We start from the raw sequence: 23,284 nt of genomic DNA, 5'->3' as shown, positions 1-23,284 counted from the left end.
TACATGTATTTATTCACTTAACTGTCACCAGAACCCTGTGAAAATGTTATTAACCCTATTTCACAGAAGAAAAAAACCCAAAGGTCTCCAAATTAAGCAATTTACCCTGGATTACTCCAGCCAGTGGGTTGTGGAGCTGGGCTTCAGACTCTGGCAGCTCTGGCTGTGGAGTCCCTGCCTTCACCACTGTCCTATTCTGCCTATGACCTCATAAAATGAGGGAAGCTAGTTAAAAATAATCCCCCAACATTTTTACAGCACTTTTCCAATTCTAAAGCACTGTTCACATTTCGGACCTTATTTGATCTTCACAACAACCCTAAGGGTAGACATTATTAGCCCAATTTATAGGGCAAGAACTGAGACTTATTAAGAGGATCGTGTGTCCAAGAGCACACAGCCCACAAGGTCAGAGTCAAGACTCAAACCCCAGTCTGCCCGTTCCCGGTGCCCCTTCTGTTACACTCAGATGCCACAGGGCACATCCTGTTCTTTCTAAGTCTCCTCCAGCTCCAACATCGTCCGCTCTCCTTTCCTGTCTTTAAGAGGCCCCAGGGTTCCCTCAAAGAATCTCCTGCTTTCAGTCTACACTCACTTTGCGCAGTTTGCGCTCATGAACAGCAGGGGGTGCTGCAGACCAGCACACAGGAACCGCGCTGTCCTTCCTGACATTTCTCTTTAATTTCTTTATATTAAAAAAGTCTTCTTAGTCAATACTACTTGTATACGGTATAAAACTTTAAAGGTACAAATGAGTATACAATCTACCTGCTCCTCTGCTACCCAGTTTGCCAACCTAGGGGCAAACCCAGAAGGTTTTCTAGTGTTTCATTCTAGAGATATTCTATGGTTATATAAGCAAATATGTTATTTTCCCCGCACAAATGGTAGCATGCACACACGCACACGTTGTTTCTACTGTTCACACAAATGGCACTATACTAAACACACTATTTTTCTCCCTCTAGTTCTTCGAGGTAATTTATCCTGCTGATCAGTCCATATCATAGTTCATAAATATTTAACTGCATGGTTAAATCACAATCAATTTACCAGTCCCCTATTCTTTTTTATATCGAACAGTTACAAGCACATCTGCAAATAAAAACACTGTACATAGGCCACTGTGCACGTGTACACATCTGCAGAATAAATTTCCAGAAGTGAAATCTCTTGCCTGCAAATTGCACACATTTGTCTGTGCTGATCAATACTGCTCAGGCGTCTTGCACAGAGGCCACCCATACGGCTGTGCGGCGGGGCATGCAGAGGTCTGTCTCCTACACCCTCGCTGACACGGAATCTTACCGAGCCTTTTCGTCTTTGCCTATCCCGTAGCTGGAAGGTGATTTCTCACTGCCGTTTTCACTGCATTTCTCCTCATGTGAGTGTCCCCTGACTTCTGAGATTCATCCCCGAAATCTGTAAGTAATTAATTAGCAGGTGCCCCCTGGGCACCATGTCAGGGCATCCTCCTCCATCCATCCCTGGTCTGACTCTCACAGTCTTCCTGCCTGGGCTAGCCTTGGCGTTCCCCCAAGAAGCCCTTACCCTCGCTTGGCCATCCTCACCAGGTCAAGCATGGGTGACCTCTCGCTTGACCTCTTCTTTAAAGGCTTAGGAGTGAGGAGAATGTGGTTTCTTGTCTTTCCTCTGTTTCTCCAGACTAATTCCTGTAACCCAATTAAGCAAAGCTGACAGGTGGGGTGCGTGTGTTGAGGTCAGAGTTACCCCCAAGTGTCGGGCTTCTCAGGCACACCAGGGCCAATGAGCCAGTCAGTGCTTCATGTTCTTACCCTAACCCCTCCAGGGTGTTAGGAAGGTGGACACAGCGCAGATGGGGCCCTTGTTTGTGTTCAGTGGATGTTGTTTGCTTCCTGTCTGGCCGAACCTTCCTTGGACTGGGTGCCAGCTAAGTGGGAAATGCAGTATGATTAGATTAAAGTAGGGAAGACATGAGTTAGCATTTTTAAGTTCTCTCCTATGTGGGAACCTTCTGAGCCATTCCTCAAAGCCCCCTTCCTTGGCAGTCCCAGAGCCCTTGACCCCTGGGTAGGCTAACTGCCCCTTCACTTGCTTTCTCCCTATGCTATGAATCAGCTGGTCTAGAACTCACGGCTTTCCTCCTTGTTCATGCTTGTATATCTCCTCGGTATACAGTGGGGGGTGGGGGGGAATCAACACTTGGGAATTCTGAATATCTTCCTGCCTAACAGTTCCCAAGACAGCATCCCTGTGAAGGCCTGCATCATTCTCTAGTATCTTATAATGGGACCCCCGTTCACCCCGTGGAAGGCTGCTGGAGTTTTCCTCCTAAAGCACACTTCTAATCCAGTCACTGTGGAGGTTCCCTGTGGCCTCCTAAATGAAGTGCAAATTCCTTAGCTTGGAATTTAAGGGCCTCTGTGGTGATACAGCTCCCGTCTACCTTTTCAGTTCTTTCTTCCACTACCTCATGCTCCAGCGAAACTGAATTACTCAACGCTTCTCAAGTGTGCCCACACTCCGCCCCATGCCTTTGTTCGCGCTGGGCCTCCTGTGCCTGGAACACCTTCCTCTTCGCTCCCCTTCCCTCAGCCCTTCCATCACTGATGTCTACTTCTCTCCCTCTTCCCACTGTACCCTTTGTTTAAACACTAGGGTAATCCGTTTTTAAAAAGAAGAAAGAAAATAACGTTTACATATCTTTCTGAGTCCTTCTCAAAGCTCCTAAAGACTCCTGGGCAGATCCCGCAGCAGGATATAACCTCTCCGCGCTCCCCAGACATCGCTTTTGCTTCTCTGTGACGCAGATCTGCTCTGTCTTGCATCCCCATTCCCACTGCCGCCCAGACCACGCTCTAGAAAGCAGAGCTGGGCGGGACCCATCTTTGTGTCGCCTACAGTGGGTCCATCCTTGTTTGTGGGGCGCTCCGAAGTCTGAGGAGCATCTCCTCGCAGCAGCCGTTCCCACTTTGAGTATGAGAAAAAGTTTGGGGCTTGTCACCAAGACCACTGTAGCCATCTCTTCAGAGGTCTTCTCTCAACTCAGAGTCACTCGGCTAAAGTCAGGAGACCACTGCACCCCCTGTCCCCTATGCAAACCCTGCAGGGAACAGTGGGAACCTGTGCTTCAGGCTGTGGGGAAAAGGAACCTGTTTGCTCCTTTTCTGAGGGAAAGTGACTTGGTTGTGTATCTAACTGACTGACAAGAGGAGTGTTTGTTCACTTTGCGTACTTGGGAGGGGACATGGAAAGCCATTTCTCTCCTTCCCCCGCGGCCCTGGTCTTCTCTGCATCCGCAGATGGGCACAGACGCTGCTCTGTTGGAAGGCCCATCCGCACTGCTGGGTGGCAATGTGTGCACCGGCAATGCTGGAGCAAGACAACCTGGCCCTTCTTCAGGGCTCTCTTCGGGTGAGGCAAGAATGGTACCTTGGAATTCAAACACCCGGGTTTTAGTTCTTACTCCTCCATTCAAAAGCCATACGACCTTGACCGAGTCCCTTAATCTCTCTCAGCCTAAAAATAGAAATAGCTTCATCGTTTCCATCTTCCATGCGGGCTGTTCAGAGTACCAAATGAAAAAAAAAAGTACATGAGAGCGTTTTGCAAGTTACATTTTTAAAACGTTTCCATCCTGTCCATTGTGCAATGGGTTTACAGAGGCTTAAAAGAATACACAAGATGTAACACGGCATAAATTAAAAGTGAGAGTAAGAGCAGAAGAACAAAAGAACGAGGACATAGTGTGCCCCAGATGAGGTTATGTTTGCCATGGGTGGATCTCCAGCTTGTTGCCAAGCTGAGTTGGTAGAAGGGGTCCCTTGAGTGGTGGTGTTTCAGGGCATCCAGCATGCAAATTGAAGGCTCATTGTAGGGCTGACAAATTCAGATCCACTTGAACCTGGAGGCAGACAGATCCTTCTCACCACTTCATCCATCCCCTCACCCACTCTACATAGCAAGCATTAATTACCTCCCTCTGGGGACAGACTCACCTACCTCCCACTCAGGCACTCATTAAAAAAAAAAAAAGCCAGCTTTATATATATATATATATATATATATATATAATACATACCATAAAGTTCACTCTTTTAAAGTGTACCATTCAATGGTTTTTAGTATATACCCTTAATCTTTATTGCCAAGTACCATACCCATCCAGCCTTCTTTGCCACAGAGATCCCCCCTTTCCCCCTGCCCCAGTTCTTAACTCCCTGAGAGTCCGGACTCAAATGCTGGAAGAGTGGCCCGTATTCCCGACATTTTCCACGTCTGACCCATCTCTTTGGCTGGGCGCCCCCGTTAGATCAGCTGCACTGAAAGTAATGGCTGGATCTGGGGGCGGTGGGGAGTGCCCAGAAAAGCCACCGACCGACCTCCACATTTTGAGAGCGCGGAGGAACGCCCAGGGAGAACCCAGGCGGCAGGACGCGGCAGGCAGGCCCGGCCGAGCTGCAGCACTTGCCGGATCGCATTGTTAGACCGTGACTCACTGCGCGGCAGTCTGGAAAGCTGAACCTCGCGGCCGGGCCTTCAAAGGAGGGCCACTCGCGCTGTGGGTGGACCCTCTGAGCAATCCTCTGAGGGCCGGGGTGGGCCAGCCGAGTTGGGGCCTCTTAATTGCTGAACTGGGCCGTTCTGCGCCCCTTGACCCCACATGAGAATCCCACAGGTTACAAGGTCAGGTGGTGGGAGCGGGAAAGGAGAAGAGTACCCTCTCTGTGCTTTCCAAAAGAGAAGAGGGAGCTGTCTCAGCTCCTGACCCCGCCAGAGAGCTGGGCTCTGCTGGCTGCTGTGGGGGCCCAGATCCCAGTTCTGGAGTTAGTGACAACCAAGCAGCCCCCCTAAGGGGCCCTCTCTTTATGCTCTCCCCCTGTTCAGGGCTGTTCCTTGACGTTGTGGCGCTCACTCGCACACCTCTTTCTTCTCATTCCCCTCTCCTCCTACTCGCTCTGGTTTCTCCCTATCACTCTGCTTCCCATCCAGGACATTGCTCCATCAGATCTTTCACAATATAAGGAGGCAGTAGGGTGGGGCAGAATCTTCCTTTGCCATCTTACTCAGTTGGCTGGGGTTCCATCTATTTTGAGTGCTCACTGAAGTCCGGATCTCCAACAGGTTTCTCAGTCCAGAGGCTGAAGAAGCTGCTGAATGAATGGTTCCAGGGTGCAGCTCCAGCGCTGGCCACCGCCCTGCTCTCCCTGCCTGCTTTGGCCAGGGCCTGCCGGGAGTGTCCAGAGAGTGACCCAGAACTCCCTGTCTGGTGGCAGCGGCAGAGTGTGGCCTCTGGGAACTCCCAGTCTGGGGGAGGAACTTACACTAAAACAACGACAGACTATTTCACAGGGCAATACGTCCCCAACTGCACATCCTACCAAGTCTGAAGAACTTTGAGACTGATTGGGATTGTGGCACGTGATTCCTTCAGAAGCTCATTCCTCCAAGCCCTTGTGGGAGCCATCATATGTATATGGTTACAGTTCCTAACACTCTCTAAACAAAGCCAAGTGGAGGGCGTCCATTGTCTAGGGAAGTTAATGTGGGGCTGAGTTCAGGGAAGCTGCCCTTGGGTTGAATGTCCTTAAAAACACGAAAGACCACCGAGTCTAGTGGTCTGCCCGCTACCCCAAGCCACTTCCGTGGTCTTCAGATAACAGGAGGAACACAGGCAGTGTGTGTGGTGGGGAGTGCGCTGTGCAGGCGAGTGGGGAGGCTGCAAGATGGTGGGAACTGCTCCATCTCATAAGGGAAGTGGGATGAAGAAGCGGACCCAGGTTTCTTGAAATAGTATTTTCTCTTCTGTGAGAAAGCTAGGTGCATCTAGAGGAGAGAGGAGAGGTTCCTATTTTGTGGGGACATTAGCCACTTACACAGCTGGGGACACTATCCTGTAGTCAATAATGACACCTGTGTGGTTGTTTTTCCCAGTGACATAGGTGCATGGACCAGCTCACCACTCAGCACCATCCTGTAAGGCGCGTCACTAATATGGCTCCCGATTTCTAAGTGAGGTTCTCTCTGAGAACTGAACTCCCTGGCAGCTGGCTCACTGCAGACTGGGGACCCCAGCCCAGGTCTTCTGATTATAAGTCTGGTGGTTGTCCCACTATGCTGCATTGTCACCCCATGAGGCTGGTGTCTAGGGTCAGTAATGATTCTGAGGTCTCCAGTGTAGGCCTCTATCCCCGACCTAAGCAACTGCCCCGTTCAGTGCTTGGGGGAAAGTGGAAAAGGCACACGCTCTGGGCGCCGAGACCCCCTGGCCCGTTTCCCAGGCCCGTCAAGCTGTTCCTAGGCTCGGTTTACACCGGCCACCCACCCCCACCCACACCCACACCCTGGCTAGGTCCAGCTTACTTGGAAGCAGGGAGAAGGAGGCAAGGCCAGGAGGCTTTTGTTTTCCAATGATGGAGAAATGGCTGCAATCCTGGCATCTCCCCCAGAAGACAGAGGCAGCTCTGGATTTCCTGTTGCTCCCAACACGGGCCAGATAATTGGAGACAGATTTTTGGGCTTGGGTTGGGAGGTGAAGCTGGAAGTGCAGTCATCAGGCCTCCTGTGAGTTTGTGCGCGCCCGCTTTCTTTGTTAGTACTGAGTGTGTGTGTGTGTAGCAGCTTGTGTTTTGAAACAGTGTGTGCATCTAAGTGTGTGCCTGTGTGTGACACGCCATGGTCCTGGTACCTCTCAGTTAGTGTATGGAACTCTGTGCGTGTGCATATGCACGTGTGTGTGTGTGTGTGTGTGTGTAAGAAAGAGTGTGAGCACGTGTCTGGGCCACCGGGAGTGGCTCCCTTGTTTTGTTGTTTGTTTTGTTCCTTTGTGTGAGGCAGTCCAGCCGGGGAGACCTCACCAGCTCTTTCAGGATCTTATTACTCAAGACTTGGTGATTAAATGTAAAACAATAATTAAGATTTAAAAAATAAAAGACAGGAAGGCAGATGGCCTTCATGGAGAGGATATGACGGATAGAAACAGCCAGAGCACAGTCAGAAGGGAGAGCAAAGGGAGACCTTCTTGCAGAGCAAGGGTCTCTTTTAGGGGGCCCCTCCACCTCTCTAACAGAGAAAGGCGCCACACACTTCCAGAGGGGTTCGGCTTTCTGCACACTCCTGAGGCTGGGCAGGGGCGGAGCTGCTGCTGCCTTCCTGCCTGAATGGCCTCCCTGGAAGGAGAGTCAGACCCCTTTCTCCTAAGCTGCTCTGTGCACGTTTCCAAATGTAGGATCTTTTTTTTTTTTTTTTTTTTTTTTGCTACAAATAAGATACAGACCAGCTGGGAAGTAGCCTAAATCATGACAACACTTAAGCCAGCCATTGTGTACCTGTTGCACGGTCAACTGTGGGCTCGGCGCTCACTTTACGTATGTTTTGTGTCAATGTATTTGTGTATATGTGCAAATATAAAACCACTTGTCAGTGGGTACTAGCTTTCTGCAGAGGAAACTGAGGTTTATGATAAAGTAAGGACTTTAACCCTCCATGGTTCCCCCAAATGATCGTTCATTTGTTCATTCAGTAAACACACCCTGACATCCCTCTGCATCAGGCGCTCTGCTGGGTGGCGGCGATGAACACGACACAGCTCCTGCCTTCTCGGGAGCCTCCCTCTAGGGAGGGAGTTAATGATGTTCCAAGGATTCAACTTTCACTCTCATTCTCAGCCCCACAAGGTGGTGGTTGTGGGGCTGAGAATGTTCCACACTGGGGTGAGATTCACTCCCAGAGTTAGTTATTCATTTTTCCTTCTTTAAAAAATTGATTTAGAGGGAGAAAGAGAGAGAGAAACATCAATTTGTTGTTCTACCCACTTTTGCATTTATTGGTTTATTCTTGTAAGAGCCCTGACCAGGGATTGAACTCATAACCTTGGTGTATGGGGACAGCGTTCTAACCAACTGAGCTACTCAATCTAGTTGTTGTTTGTAAAGACATTTGAAGTAAGGACCGGCTGGGGTGGAGAACTTGGTGGAAGTGGGGGCAGTCGATGTGTGCTCTGGAGGCTTAAAGGGGGAGAGAAGGGGACACACGGCTTGCCCACCAGTGGGCTTCACAGCCCAGCATTCTCTGGGTGGACGTGGTGTCCTTACATGGCCCAGCCCCTCTGGCAGAAGGAAGAAGGGAAGCCGGGGAGATGCACACACCCTCTCCTCTCTGGACGAGTGTCTGCAGTCCCAGGGTGGCTGGTTGAGGCGTGGGGAGGATAGAGTCCCCTACTAGCTCCTGGCGGCCTGACTCAATTCCCCAGTGCAGCCGCCTCGGCGCTCTGCCGCCAGCATTCTCTGGCCTAAATCGCTTCCAGTTTGTTTAGTCAAAACCTTTGGCCCCAACATCAAAGCCCCTTTGGAGTTTCTGGGGGTTGTTGTTCTTATATGGTGTTTATTTCAGAGACAGTTCTGCTGCCACCGGCTGCGCAGGGTGGGGCAGGAGGGGCTGCTGGGGCCCTTGGGCTTTAGAGACATCAAGTTGGCCTGGGGGGAAGGTGACAGGACAGTTTCCATGACAACTACCCCAGGACATTATCTCTCCCAAGCCTGCTTCTACCTGGCACATAGGGGCGCAAAAAGGGAGACTGCCCTTCCCTTTGCCCAGGGCCCCACAGAGGGGCCTCCATTCCCCGCACATTTATGCCGCACCTTTTAGTTTGGCTTCAGGGGTCAAGCGTTAGCCACATCTCCCTTCCCCCACACCAGCCCTCATCTTGGAGCCCATGGGCTCAGTCCAGGCAGACCACTCTCCACTCTCCAGCTCCCAATCTTTGCCCCTCTGTGCTGGGCTGGACCCCAGCTCCTTCTACACCCCCTTCTTCAGGACAGCCCTTCCTTCCTTTCTGAAATCTGATTGGCTGAATGTGTACTCAGCTATTCACACCCACGTTAGGGTCCATTTTAGTCTGGAAATGTACTTTCCTTACTTCTGATCCTGCAAGTTCTAGTGGGTTCCCTTCCTCCTCTAACGCATTCTCCAGTGCCTAGCACGGGGTGTGCACATTGAGAAGAAATGTTCTGTCCAAGCGAGGTGGATGGAGAAGCTACTTTCATGGGGGCAGATAGTAACAATGCAGAGCTGTTGGCTTGGGTGGAGGCAGAGCTCCCAGGAATCTCCAGGCGTATGGGGGGGAATCTGTACTGGGTAAAGAGAAAGCCAACTTCAGGCCTTAGCCATTTGCTAGAGCCGGGACCAAGGAAGGAAAGAGACACAGGGAAGGGGAGAGAAATAGAGAGAAAGAAGTGATAGAGCAAAAGATAGATGGAAAGAGAAAGGACAGATAATAGAGCCAGGTCTGTGGTAATCAGCTGTTGAATGCAACAGAGGCCAACAGTGCTCTTCAAAGACAAAGTCCTCTCTGGGCTGACTTCCTTCTTTCTTAGGGGTCCCTAAGAGCCAGAGCGGTCTCCAGGCTGTCCTGAACCCTTCACCTCTCCCTCCACCAACTCATCTGCCTCTGTTTTTTTCCTCCTGTTATCTTCCTGGGCTATGCCCTTCCTGCCTTCTTAAGTTCCCAAGCTCTCTCAAGTTCCCAGACAAAAGGAACTTGTAGGCACCATGGACACCTTTTAGCCTCCTTCATTGGCTGGTGCTTTACAGTTGCTTGCTGAAAGTGGGAGCTCACCTGGGAGAGATGGAGATAAGACTAGGAGTGGACGTAAGCTGTCCTCCCTGCCACAGGGCAGTGGGCAAGGCTCTGAGTCTGAATCTCCTCCACTCTTGCACACACTCAGAGCCAGGAGCTAGGTCTTTACAGGGGCCTTCAGTTTAGAAACTCGGCCAGGCACGGGTGGGGGCCCCGCTCTGTGGACTCTCCCACAGGGAACCCAACTGAGGGTTCCCCCAGGGCGTGCTAATTCAGAATACCTGGACACAAGCTCCCCATCCTCAAACCAGTGTCTTCAATGTCCTAAGAAGCTGGTCTCCTGATTATGGGGGATGTAGTTTTAAGTCACTCTCTCCCAGGGTGGCCCCTTGGCTCAGTCCTACAGGAAGTGCCTCCCTCTCCATCCTAACCCCTCACCCAATGTCCACCCTGCCTTAGCAGACTGCTCATTAGTTAGTAATGTTAATGTGGCTGCAGCCAGTGATTAAAACCATTGATTGGGTGAGGGGTAGTGATCAACATCCCTGGCATAGTTGCTAATCCCTAGGAATATGTTTTTAATAATCATAGGGGAGGAGGTCAGGGTGGGTGGTCCTGGGAGCTGGGATCTAGTGTCGCCTGTTCCCCCAGCCCTTGGTTCCCGTGGTTTCTGCGAGGCAGGCACTGCGGGGGTATGCTGGGTCAGGGGAACCACTTGGGAATACTGGCCAACTCTGCAGCAGATGGAGGGGGTGCCTGGTGCACAGCTGCCTCTGCTAGTGAGGCAGGGCTGTGCCAAGGGTATGGCTGGTGTAGCTAAATGAAGTACCCAGGGTCAAGTGGCTTCAGCCACGTGGAAGGATTAATTCTGAGCCCTGTACTGCTCGCTCCTATGCCAAGTGCCGAGGGAGGAACCACGGGTTCCCAGGATCCCCTTACCAAAGCCGTGCAGTTTCAGGCCTCCTCTGTCTGTCCCGGTCAGAAACGCCTCCAGTCGGAAAGGCTCCATTTCCCTTCCCTTAGGTTTCTCAGGCCTCCTGATTGTCCCATTCAATCATTTAATTTATGTAATGCCTTTAATGATACATAATTATAACTGTTATATTAACAATATAATAGCAGGCACATAATAAATGTAAACTCTGTATTAATATAGTATGTGTGATAATATAATTATTATAGTTCACATTTTATTGACTGCTTACTTTGTCAGGCCCTTTATATATATTACCTCTCAGGTTCATAACACCCTGCCAAGTAGGCCTTATTATCTTGTTTTATACAGGAGAAATCTGAGACTCACAGAGGTTAACTTGCTCGAGATCCTATAACTAATACGAGGCAGGGCCAGCACCAACCCCAGGTCTCTGGCTAATTTCAAACCCATTCTTTTCCAAGCCCAGCACTGCAGGAAACTTAAAGAATAAAGTAATACATCATCAGTGCTATTAAAACACTGATACTGCGGCTCCTTGGGCGTGGGGGTGCACACACACACACACACACGCTACAAGTTAGAAAACAGCAGAAAATAGTTTCTGGAGGGCTGACGCCAGGCAGTGCGGGTGAGGGCCAGGGCGTGGTGCTGGCGGTACACATCCCTGTTTGGAGAAAGGAGAGGCCACCAAGGGCAGCAGGGACCCCTGAAGACTTTATGCATGGAAGAGAAGGGCATGAGGGATGGGTAGGGGCGGGCAGTGGGAAGAGCAGGGGCGAAGGCACCCAGGCGGGGATTCAACGGCAGTGAGCAGATCTGACTTGCCTACTCCCTCCTGGTACCTTCTGCCTTCCCACTCACCATCCCTGCGAGCAGGCCTGCCCTGAACATTGCAGGGCTTAGGACAAGAACACAAACAGAAGGCCACAAACAAAATTTGTAAATATTTAAAAAAGTTATAAATCAAGTGAAGAAATGTTAAATAAGATATATCCCAGCCTCTTATGTTGACACATCTACTTTCATAATGACTTGGGAGTTTTGCCCTGGAACGAGGCAGCGCTGCCCCATCCTCTCACATACCCCCTTTCTCTTGCCACCAACAGTTCCTTTCTGCTCTGCTCAGGTGAGGCTGGCTCCCCAGCCCATGTGTGCAAGCCCTGCCTATCCCCAAAATGGCCACCCCTTGATTACTACCCCTCAGCCCTGAGGGTTGCACACCTGTGCTTGGCCTGCCCTTGGGAGGACAGATGGGGGAAGAGCTCTGCAGTCCTTGGACACAGCGTGGGGACACTTTAGAAGGGGAATCTGGGGACCAGTGAGACCCTCATGTCAGGTGCAAAATTTTAGGGATGCCAAAAAACTTAGAAATATAGATAAATCATATTCTAATGCCATATTTTAAGAGTAAAAATTAATGCAAAAGATCCATAATAAGCAAAATATCGAAATTTGTGAGAAAGACAGGATCACTATTACTGATTTCTTTTTTGCTCAGACTCCAATATGGCTCCACACCACCCTCGGCCAGGAGCCCAGAGCATGGTACTGGGAGGGAGAGTGGAGGGGGCCACATCCCATGGAGTCTTTGCTGTGTGGGGTGGGGAACATCTAGAGGCTCCCAGAACAGGGGGCCCTCTTGCCTAGAGCCTGAGGCTGATACTTACCAACTGTGAGCTCCATGAAGTCGTCCAGCATCTAGCAGAGAATCTGGCATTTAGTAGGCCCTTTGTAAATACCTCTTGAATAAGCAAATGAATACTAGTAACTTTTGCAAAACTATCGCAGTGCTATTCATTACCAGGTTACTGAGACAGTGGCTCCCGGTGCAACCCCAGCATCCCTGTTACCACACTGGCTGGGTCAGGGCCATGCGTCCAGAACAGACACAGGGAAACTGTTAAGACTTAGAGAAGACTGAGCTGGGACCCTGAACAGTTTTGGGAGACGGAGGCAGGGCCAAGACTGAAGAGAATGTGAGTTCCAGGAAGAGATCCAGAAGAGATGGCAGCCAGGGGTCTCATAGGCTCAAAAGGACAGGGTTTGGAAGGGGCCAGGACTTATAGTTGGGGAGTGGGGGGAGGAAGACCAAGGGGCAGGCTAGGGCATGAGCAGGAGTGGGGTGCAAGGAAGGGAACCGTGGAGCCTGGTAGGAAGAGCACGGCGTCCGTCTGGAAGAAGTGACTGGGGTGTGTGTTTCTGCAAAGTGAGCAGGGGCCTGGAGAAAGGAAGTCGACGCCTCTGAGTGGGAATCCCAGAAGCCAAGAACAGGTCAGTTCCTTAAGCAAGGTTCTGGGCAGCCCCCTCTCCACTGACTCAGGTTACACACTGGCGTTTCCTATTTCAGGCCTTTGCCGATGGCCCAGCCTCCACCCTGTCCTCCCTCCCTCTTGCCCAACCTTCCCAAGGGAGGGACAAACATACTTGATATATGAAGTGTTTCCACCTCCACGCTTGGGAGTCCCACAAAGGCTTCAGTGTGTGGCGGTCCCTCCTCCCCTTCCACCCCACCCCTCCCCTTCCTCCTTCTGTCTGGGAGTCTGCGAATGCCTCCTTTTTCCGGGGCGGGGGGGGGGGGGGGGGGGTCTCAGAGAGAAGGAGGACAGGCAGTGGGTGGGGAAGTTCCCTGTCCTTCCCAGCTTCATTGCCCCAATAGTGGGTGGGTTGGTGTGGGTGAGTGTTGGGGGTCTGGGTGATGATCACTCTTTCTTTGGCTTCCCATTAGGACCCAGCTCCAGAGGTTAAAGTGGTGTCGGTTGGAGTCCAGGCGGAGGTGGGGGTGGTGTTCATCTTTTGCTTTTTTGCTTACCCTGCCTACTTCACTCCTTGCTGCTGAGCCCCCCACCCACATGTCAGGGAAGTGCTGTGTACCCCCCCTTTTCTCCACACAGGAACCCAGAGAAGAGAAAACTGGGTTTGCAAATGCCCCCTGTGTTCTAGGCACTGTATTAGGCCATTTTACAAAACTTAGCTCAGTTTCTTCCCAGAAAGATTTTGAGGTGGGTATCTTTACAGCAAGTGAAGTTGGGGTGATATGGTATAGTGTTTAAGACCATGGCCTTGGGTGGCAGATAGACCTCAGACCAAATTTCAGCTCTTGACCATATTAGCTCTGTGAATGAGGCAAGTTTCTTTACCCTCTAACGCCTCAATTTCCCACCCCTAGCAGAAGGGTACAAGTCTCTTCAAAGGTTTGCTGGAAGTATTCAATAAGATATTGTGCAGGAAATACCTGGCAAGCAGTATGCAGTAGAGGCTAAGATTATTATCATTGCACAGTCCCGTAACTGGGGAGGGAGCAGAGCAGCCCCTGAGCTTTCCACTCCTTGAGAAGGCTGGTCTCAGAGCGCAGAAACCCTGGGCCCCGTAGAGTGAGTTTGGAGGCTGGGTAATGAGGGTAGGCAAACGAAGTGTGTGTACGGGAGAGAGCTCCCTCCCAATTGGAAGTACAGATGGGGGGGCCCTGAGGACACAGATCTCCCACCTCCCACCCACAAGCAGGGGGAGGACCCACACCAGCACAGTGGGTGGTCTCTCTGGCCAGCTCCTCCTCTGACTCAGGGAGACGCTGCATCTGGCTCTGGGCCACGCCAGCCACTCACACCACCAGTCACACCACGTGTCCATCACTCTAATTCTTCTTCCCACCAATGGTACAGTGAATAAGGGAAAGGGGCATAGCTGAGTGTGTGAAATAATGTTTCATGTGTAAACCAGTGAGGTTACGTGTTGAGCATACAAGCATGGGTACCAGGTTCTCGTGTGGGGGTATGCTTTGGGTGTACATGCCTTGCATCTTATCTACCTGTGAGGGGTGCCCGTATGCAGACACATTTGTGGTCACACAGTTCCCAGACTCCCCCTGGGGCCCCTGGGTGCATGTGTGTGCCATGTGCCAGGATATGTGCATGCGTCCACGTGTGTGACTGCATGTCAGACAAACTCCCTGGGGCTGGGGCTCTGCAGGAAGGGTCAGACGGCAGTCTGAGACACTTTTCATGTGTCAGGAAAACCAGGCTCCCCTTTCAGGAAGCCTGCCCAAGGAAAATAAACGAGCCCAGTTCCTGGGGCAGAGGGGGCGGGAGCTGGGGACGGGGGAAGAGAGAAGAAGGTGGCTGAGCTGCTGGAGGAGGTCACAAGCAAAGCAGTCAAATGACACCCTTTGACCCCACCCTATGACCCCTTCCTGATCTCTGGAAATTCTCTTCCTTTCACTTTGTCCTAAGGGGGCTTTGTCCTCTTTCTCGTCTTCAGACCCTTTTTCCTCCTTTCCATCTCTTCTCCTCACTTTCTTCCCTCCCCTCTCTCATCTGCCCTTCTCCCCCCAATTTTCCTTCTTCCTCCCCACTCCTATGATTCTGGCTGCCTGCAAGTAACTTGCTTCTCTCTCACCTCCACTGTAGGAGCCAAAGCCAGGGTCTGCCTATGAGAACAGGTGGTCAGAAGCCCCAAGGAGCAGTTATCCATGTGTACGGTGGTTCTTAACTTTTGTCTTCCGGTGACGGGTTGGCTGCAAGCCCCTGGATCTTCTATGTGTCACTGGCAAACTGACTGCATCAGTTAGCAGCACCGTGGCCGGCTCTAGAGGGGCAAAGGTGGGCATGACAGTGCAGTGATCGCTGGGGGGTGGGTAGGTGGAGGTGGAAGAGGGTGTGGGGGATAAATGTTAATGGAAAAAATACAATAACAAATGAACTACTTTTTATTGAAAGGTGGCCAATAAGTGGTAGAAATAAATGGGCTCTGCCTCACTGAAACTTCAGACTGACGGGGAATCAGAATTGATCAAAGCCATGTATATAATGTACAATTAAAACAACATTGAGGGCAGCGGAGAGAGGACACACACACACACAAAGTGAGAGCCTCTCATGGCAGAATTAATATGGTCAGACAGGCAGAAAAGATTCACTAAGAAAGAGATTAGCTTAGGTGTGAGGGAAAAATAACAGTTTCCAAGGCCAAAGAGTAGAGGGGTGGGTGTGAACAGAGACACATTACTGGATTGTTGTAGGCAGAGAGGACAGCGTGTGCACGGGCCCTGAGGCCAGAGGGAGTGAAGTCCATTTGTGTACTTGAAGTAAGGCCTCTGCGGCGAGGACAGAGAGGGAGCTCAGATGAGGCTGGAGCAGTAGCTTAGACCAAGCCACACACACTCTCACAGGCCGCGTTAAGGATCATTCAGCTTGACAAAACGCCAATATATTTTGTAATTTTTAAAGTAAAGAAAGTGTAACTTTATTAAGACTTTTAAAGGATTTTATGTTTTTTTTCACCGCAACACCATCCACACGTATTTGAAGAACAACAGCACACAGACCTGGGAGACAGTGGGAAGTTTCTACAGATGATGCCTAGTCCACTTATGAATCCCCAGGGCCCCCCACAGGTTGAAGGTCCCTGCACTGGGGAGGAGGGAAGAAAGAAGATAGGAGAATCACCTCAGTGGGTTGCCAGGGCCTGGGTCAGACAAACAGCCAGGCTGAGCCCAGCTTCACACCCTCTCCTCCTGGAGAATCTGACCCTGGCCCTCTGCCACCCAGCCATGTGCTCAGGCCTCAACAGCTGGGGTGCCCTGTGCTGTGGGTTGGGGGGTTGGGGACAGGCAGGGGTTGGGAGAGGGATGAGACAGCTGAGCGAGAAGAAGAGAAAGAAGGGGTAGGGTGCAACTCAAACTGTGGCCTGTGGACGAGGTACAGCTGCACCACCTGAGAACTTGTTGGAAAGTCAAGTTCTCGACCTTCACCCTTGACCTACTGAATCACGGTCTCTGACGTGAGGTGGCCTTCATGGCAATATGCTTTTAACAAGCCCCCCAGGTGAGTCTCAGGCCCTGCTAAAGTTTCAGAACCAGGGGTACAGAGGGCAAAAGATTGGTTGGAAGTGCTCCAGGCTGAATCAGTGACAACCGGAACTGAGTCCTTTATTCAGTCACCCAGCCGTCACCCATTGCTGGGTGTTCCACATGACCCAAGTGTCTTCCATGTCAGCCTTTCTGATGAAAAGGCACAGAGATGAAAATAACATGGCTCCTTAGGCACAACCCCCTCTCTAATCTCTTCCCAGTCTCTGTCTGGCCTCTTGTTCTGGGTGGGTGGAGAGTACCCCCCCCTCAGCCCATGTGTGTAGGGTGGAGGAGGGGAAGTGTCTCTGGAGGGGTGTCAGGCGAGGCTTCCTGGCAGACCCAGCTGTCCTGTCCAATCCACACGCCTCCCACCCCACCCCACCCCCAGCTCTCTCACAACAAGCACACCCAGCAGCTGCAGCCACCGTCCAGCCTGGCCCACCTCTAGCCCCAGGGTCCCCCAGCACAGGGGAAGTGGAGTTCAACCCGTTCTTCCCTGACAGCCCCTCCCAAACCTCCACAAGGGACCCAGACCCACCACAGCCCTAACCCATGACACCCACTGAACCCTTCTCTCCCTCCTCACAAACCTCTCCTTCTTGAGGGTACTGGAAAAAGCTGCCACAAGCCATGTTCTCACCCCACTGCCCCCAGCCTGAGCCCCAAACCCAGCTGTCAGCTCCTCAGGTCACAGCCCATCCCCACGGAACACCATTCCACACCGTGGGTGGGATCTCCTCGCCACAGAGGCCAAGCAGCTGGCTGGACCACCTGCCCCAGGAGAGACCAAATGGAAGGCCGAAGAAAGGGCAGGGGTGGGGGAGGCTCTGAGGGAGAGGAAGCAGGGGTGAGAGGGCTGGGGCCAGGAAGTCTAGGCTGTTAGAGCTGGAAGGGATCTTAGTGATCAACTCGTGTAGTCTGGACATTTTACAACCTTTTCCCAGAGGGGGAGAGAGTCAGGGCATCTGTGTGCAGATCAGTGCTCTCCCCGACCTTGGCTGGAGTCCGCTTCGCTACCTGGGGGCTTCCTCCCGGAGCTTTCTTTAGCTAACTCCGAGCGTCTGTCCCCGTCACTCATTCCACTACTCTTGACACTCCGTGCATTCGGTCATCTCGTATTCACTCCGTGGTCACGTTTTTGGGGTCTTAGGAGTGTGTGTGCGCATGCGCGTCCATGTCCTGCATCTGCCATCAGAGGGAGGGCCTCCCAAGGACAGAAGCTGTGTCTCTACCATCAGACAAGGCGTTTCTAGAGGACGAATGATGTCTCCCTTCCACAGGAATAGGAGCTCCCTGGGGCAGCAGCCATCTCCCTTATTAGACTGGGGTTCCGTAAAAGCAAGAACTGAGCCTCCAAAATTTTTGTGGGCCTCCTTCTCACTGCCACGATTCTCTTCAACAGAGACAGCGCTGGTGTTAGTCCCTGAGCCGGGGGGCCAAGAACCTAAGGGCAGCGAGGCCCTTGGTTGGACAAGGAGCACTCAGTTTGGAGACTGTGCCGGAAATGGCTAGTGGCACTGTGGGGCGCGACTTGAGAATCCTCGGACAGCTGTTCCTTGGCCTTGCCCATCCCAAGATTCCAGACTTTTTCTCACAGTCATTACCAGCTGTGGTGTTCTGTGGTTCCGGTCCTCCTAGGAAATTCTCTGAAGTTTTGAAGGGAGCTCACCCCACCTAAGCGAGACACCCTGTGAAGCAAGGGAGTCTCGTGGGGAATGAGGATGGGAGGAGAGGCCTTTCTGCCCTCCCTTGGCCAAGGCCTCTGGGAATGGCTGGGGCAGGTGACCCCTCTCCAAAGTTCCCCAGGCCCCTGCTCCTCCCTGACCTTCACTCTCTCCCTTGCCCTAGCCCTCCTCACCCTCTCCCTGAAGAGTTGAGCAAAGGCATCAAAGCTCTCTCTCTCTAAGGAATTAGTCTAGTAGAACCTTCCTCCCTGCCGCCCAGAGAGGGCATTGGGATTTTTGTCACAGCTCCCAAGCTCCCAAAGTCCTGGCGGAGTTCATTCTGGAACCTCTTTGGTATTATCTCCCTGAGCACCCAGCAGCCCCAGTCCCCAGCCAGAGACGTGGTAGGCAGGGCCTGAGCAAGTGCAGGAAGAACAAGGGGACCTCGGCTCTGTCCCTGAGGACCTCCTGCAGCCTCCTCCCACACTGCTCTGGGCCTTACAGGATACTGGGCGCCTCTACAGAGGTCACCCCAAGAACACGTATGTAACAGGACGCCTGGCAGTGGTTCCTCCTCCACTCTCCACGACACAGAGTCAGAGCACTTTCCACATTATACTGTACCTGTGCATGACTAACCCCACCCGGCTCCGCCCACCCTCTCCTGTTAAGGATCACATCCTGATGGTCACGGTCCTTATTCACTTTCTTGGACCCAGTACCCAGCAGAGCTGATGGCATCTAGTAGCCATTCAAGTCTGTGGGATGGATGGATGGATACACAGACAGACAAAGGAACATGATCAGCACAACAACCCTGTAAGGTGCGTGGGACAGACCCCATCCCGATTTGTGGGTAAAGGAAGAAAGGTTCAAGAGGCTAAGAAATGTGTCCAAGGCCCCACAGCTAGGCAGTGGAGCTGAAACACCACGCCAGGCCTTTATTTCGGCTGCAGGCACCACCCTTGGTATCACACCCTACAGCAGTGCCAGCTGGGAGCCAACCCAGGCTCCCAGAGTTTCTGCATGTGGGGCACTGTACTAGCTCAGGGGTGCTCCTCACAGGAGAGTCCCTGTTAATGGAGCCCCTTGTTGTTGCTGCAGGATGTGACCTATGTGGTGGCTTCCAGCTCACTCCTCAGCCTGCTCTGTGCGCGTATTCAAACACTTGAGGCAACAGGAACCCATCCCCTCCTTCTCTTCTCCTGCTAGCTAGGGTGCCAGCAGGAGCGGGGGGTGGAGACAGGTGAGATCCCGGGGTCCCCTCTCAGACCCACTGTGCCTCCTGTCTCCCTAGGTAGGAGCACTTCTGTCAAACCTCACCATGCCTCTATGGGCCCCTGACATGTGCCCACACCCCCGCCTCCCCACACACGCGTGCACCATGCAAGCGAGGTGCAGGGCCCCATGATCTCCAAGCTCCTGTCTGAGACTCAACCAAGCAGGGGGCTGAGGGCTGCGGCCTGGCCTCCTGTAGTAGAGCCCCGGCCCCCTCCAGTCCTGTGCAGGGTCCGGGCCCCTCCCGGGGAACAAGGCTGGGATTAATAAGCAGCCCTGGCTCCCTCCCCTAATGGGCTCCAGCTGCACAAACATTCCCAGAATTCAGAGCCGACTCTGTCTGGGGCGGCCCAGGCCTCAGCTCCAGCATTCCTGGCCCCCTCCCCCCCAAGCCTGGGACAGCTGCTCCGGAACTCCTGGAACTCCGGCAACTGCCTAGGGATCGAATCCCAATTCAGCTTTTCCAGAGGTGGGGGACACTGGAATGGCTGGGGCTGGGGCTGGGCCTGGGCCTGGGGCTGGGGCTGAGGGTAGTGTGGATGGGGAGGAGAGTAGAAGGGTAAAGGTGAGCAAACTCTGGATAGACATCTGAGTTCCTGCCCTACTTGCCTCCCCCCCACCCGCCAACCCCCCTGCCGCTGCTCTGCTGCCCAGCCTTCTACCAGCACAGCTCACACTCTTAGCGGAACCAGGGGCCCAGTTCAGTCTTACCTAATTTGTCTCACCAGGCAGTGCCCTTGGCTGGCAGTGCCCGGGAGGAGGTGACAGGACAGAAGTGGGAGGAAAGATAAACATCTCCCCTTGTGTTTTAAGAGATCCAGCTGTGTCTCAGACGGAACCTACAGCCTGGCAGGAGCTCCATTCATACAGATTCTCATCAAGGAGGGGGAGAGGGGTGGCAATAGAACAGGAAGAAAGTAAGTGGGGTCCTCACCCTCCCATTACCCACTCAGGGAGAGACACTGGGGGCCCGGTGGCAGGAGCCCTGAGTGGACGAAGGTGTGCTGTGGCAATGACAGCTGCGAACCTGTCTTTTCCTTCCCACCTCTGGATCAAGGGCCAGAATGGGGCACTCAGATGTGCTTGCCCAGGTGCCACTAGTTAGGCTAGTTTTGTGGGACACAGAGGGCTGGGGCCAGATGAGGAGTCCTGGGGCCTGGGTGTGTGCCCGGGGTCCCTCTGAGGGGGGACTGGTGGGGAGCGTAGGTGTGTGTGGCTGTCTGTGTTCCTGTGTCTCGGTGCCCCAGTGTGGGCAGTTGCGTTACGGGGCACCTCTTGACGGTGCTGGGAAGTGGATGGGCGTGTGTAAACACACACACACCAGCCTCTGGTGCTCAGAAATGCTGAACATCCCACACTCACCAGGAAAGGCTGCCTGCTGGTGGCCCGTCCCCCCACTGGCAGTGCCTCTACCATGGGCACGTGTTAGAGAGGCGCTGGGAAGAGCACAGGGAGGTGGGTGAGGCTGAGCCCTGCAGTAGGCTGTGTAAGCAGCAGAGGGCACCTACTTGGGACTTTAGAAATGTGGGTTCTGGCTTCATGAACCAGCTGGGGACTTTGGACAAGTGACTTCCCTGACCTGGGCCTTGGTTTCCTCATCTTGAATATGAGAAGGCTGGACTAGTCTCTCCTGAGTCCCTTCTTAGATTCCACTGTGAGTAGAGCTGGTTTGGGGGGCACAGGGGAGAAATGGACTCTGGGAAGATCGCAAAGAGTGGTCAATAGGAACTTCAAGGAGCGTCCCTAGGGCTCCTGGCTCTGGAGGGGCAATTCTGAGGAAGGGGGGTGGTCCCTGGCCTAGGGAACCCCATTTTGTGGGGAGACTCAGAACACTAGACATAGAGTCAAATAACAGCAGATTCTCCCAACTGGCTGAATTCTCCTCGATGGCAGTCCTGTGTTAGGGGAGAAGAGGGTCACTGAGACAGCAAGCACGGGGTCGTTACCCCAGTTCCTTCATGCACACATAGCAAAGACACACCCGCGCCCCCACCCTCAGGCCCCTGCAGAAGAATACAGACAGACCTTTCTGGTCTTCGTCCTCGTCAATCCCCTGCCCATGTCACATCACTCACTTCCTCATGGGCCCTGCTTTCTCCATGGAGGCCCAGAGGGGATGGCTCTCTGATGGTGGCTAGGCTCTTTAACTCATCATTACTATGCATCTCCACCCTACACTCCACCCCCAGCTACGGGACCAGTTCAGCAGTTGGAGAGAGAGGGTGAAGTGAGACCTTCTCCTCGCACTAATACAGAAACTGAAGGGTTGTGGCTGGCAGCAGGAACTTAGGAATTGGACTCAATTTAGGATTTTCTCCAAGTGAACCTTATTAGTTATTCATTTAGCACTTAGCGAACAGCTACTTTATCTTTAGTCCTGAATTAGAAACTGAGGAATTCAAAGAAATAACATTTTCCCCGGGGGTATGAGGTCAGAAAGAAATTTTAAAAATTCCTTCCCTAAGACAGAAAGTAGAATTGGAACCAACCGACCCTAGGCTGACTCAAGGAAATAGAAACCCACTAGCAATCGGATTTCAGAGCTTGATGTGGGCACTGGAAAAACAACAGACAGGGACACCTGAACCTCCCAGACGGAAGCGGCTCTGGATTACAAAGATGCAGGTGTTTAGCAGAGATACTGGGGATTTTAGAATTGAAAACCAGAAACGCGGCAGTCCGTGGTATGGATCTCTAAGGTAGAGATGCGCAAGAAACTGAACTTACAGCGTGTCCTCTTCACTTCTCCCTCTCTCTTTTGCTTGTGTGTTGAGTGACAATCCACCCCAAACCTGAGCGGCCTAAAATAAGAACAGTCTTTCACTCGCTCCTGATTCTACAGTTTGGGCAGTGTTTGGTGTGGACAGCTTGCCTCGGCTCCCTGTGGGGTTTGGCTGAAGCCTGGGCAGCTCCACGGGTCCTGGAGCATTCAAGATGCTTTACTAGCATGTCCAGAGCCTCCCAGGGTATGGCTGGAAGAGCTGGGGGCTGGCTGGGCCCCTCTTTCTGTTCAGAGTCTCTTGTCCCCCAGAGCATGTCTCTCTCCCTCTCTTTCTACGTTGCCTCTCTTGCTTCTCTACATGGTGGCTGGCTTCCAAGAGGGCAAAAGTGGAAGCTGTGCCAGGCCTCTTTAGGCCCAGACCTGAACTGTAGGACATCCATTTTGTTGCATCCTATTCGTTAAAGCAAGTCCCAAGGCCACCCAGATTCAAAAAGAGAGAGAAACAGATGAAAGGACAGGGAAGGCTTTGCTGGTGGCTAGTTTTGCAGACCATCCACCACGTTCTCTCAACTCTAGTTCCCCCTTGGCCCACCAAAGGGCACTGTCCTCCCTGGGATGTCATCTTTAACCTCTTTCTCTTTCACACCCCAGGTCTAATCGGTGCCCAGGTTCTACTGTTTCTGCTTCCTTGACGACACTGACATCTTCTCCCACATGTGGCTGCCATCCTGTCTTACCTGGAATGCTCACTGGCTTCCTAAGAAGTTTCCTGTTTCCACTCTTGCTTCACTACCATGCTGCTTTCCACGCTGCAGCCTGCGTGATCATTCTGTGTTGCCATTTTTTTTTTAGTCTTTTTGCTGCTGCAGCAAGCACCGGAGTCATCATTCTACAAGCCACAAGTACGGGAGCTGGTGGGCAGGGCAGGAGGACCAGGGAGGCTGTGATTCACTACGTGCTCCTTTGTATCACGTGTATACCTTTCTAAAAACTAAAACATCTCTTAAAATGGACTCAACATCAAATTTAATGATATATAAAATAACCCAAATCCTCACTGAGTCACTTTTCTACTGGAAACCCCTCCATGATGGCCCAGGGCCCCTAGGATGGAGTCTGAACACCTTAATGGAGCTTACAAAGTCCTTCACCACCTGCCCTGCCTCGCCCTGCAGCCTCATGTCTTCCCACTTTGCACTCTGCGCTCCAGCGGAGCGGAACTTGGAACGTCTTGCAATTCCTGGGAAGCATCATCTGCTCTCTTGTCTTGCAGTTTTCA

The sequence above is a fragment of the Desmodus rotundus genome, chromosome 9 (genome assembly GCF_022682495.2).
Source record: "Desmodus rotundus isolate HL8 chromosome 9, HLdesRot8A.1, whole genome shotgun sequence".
Taxonomy (NCBI): domain Eukaryota; kingdom Metazoa; phylum Chordata; class Mammalia; order Chiroptera; family Phyllostomidae; genus Desmodus; species Desmodus rotundus.
Note: the sequence above shows the minus strand (reverse complement) of the source record.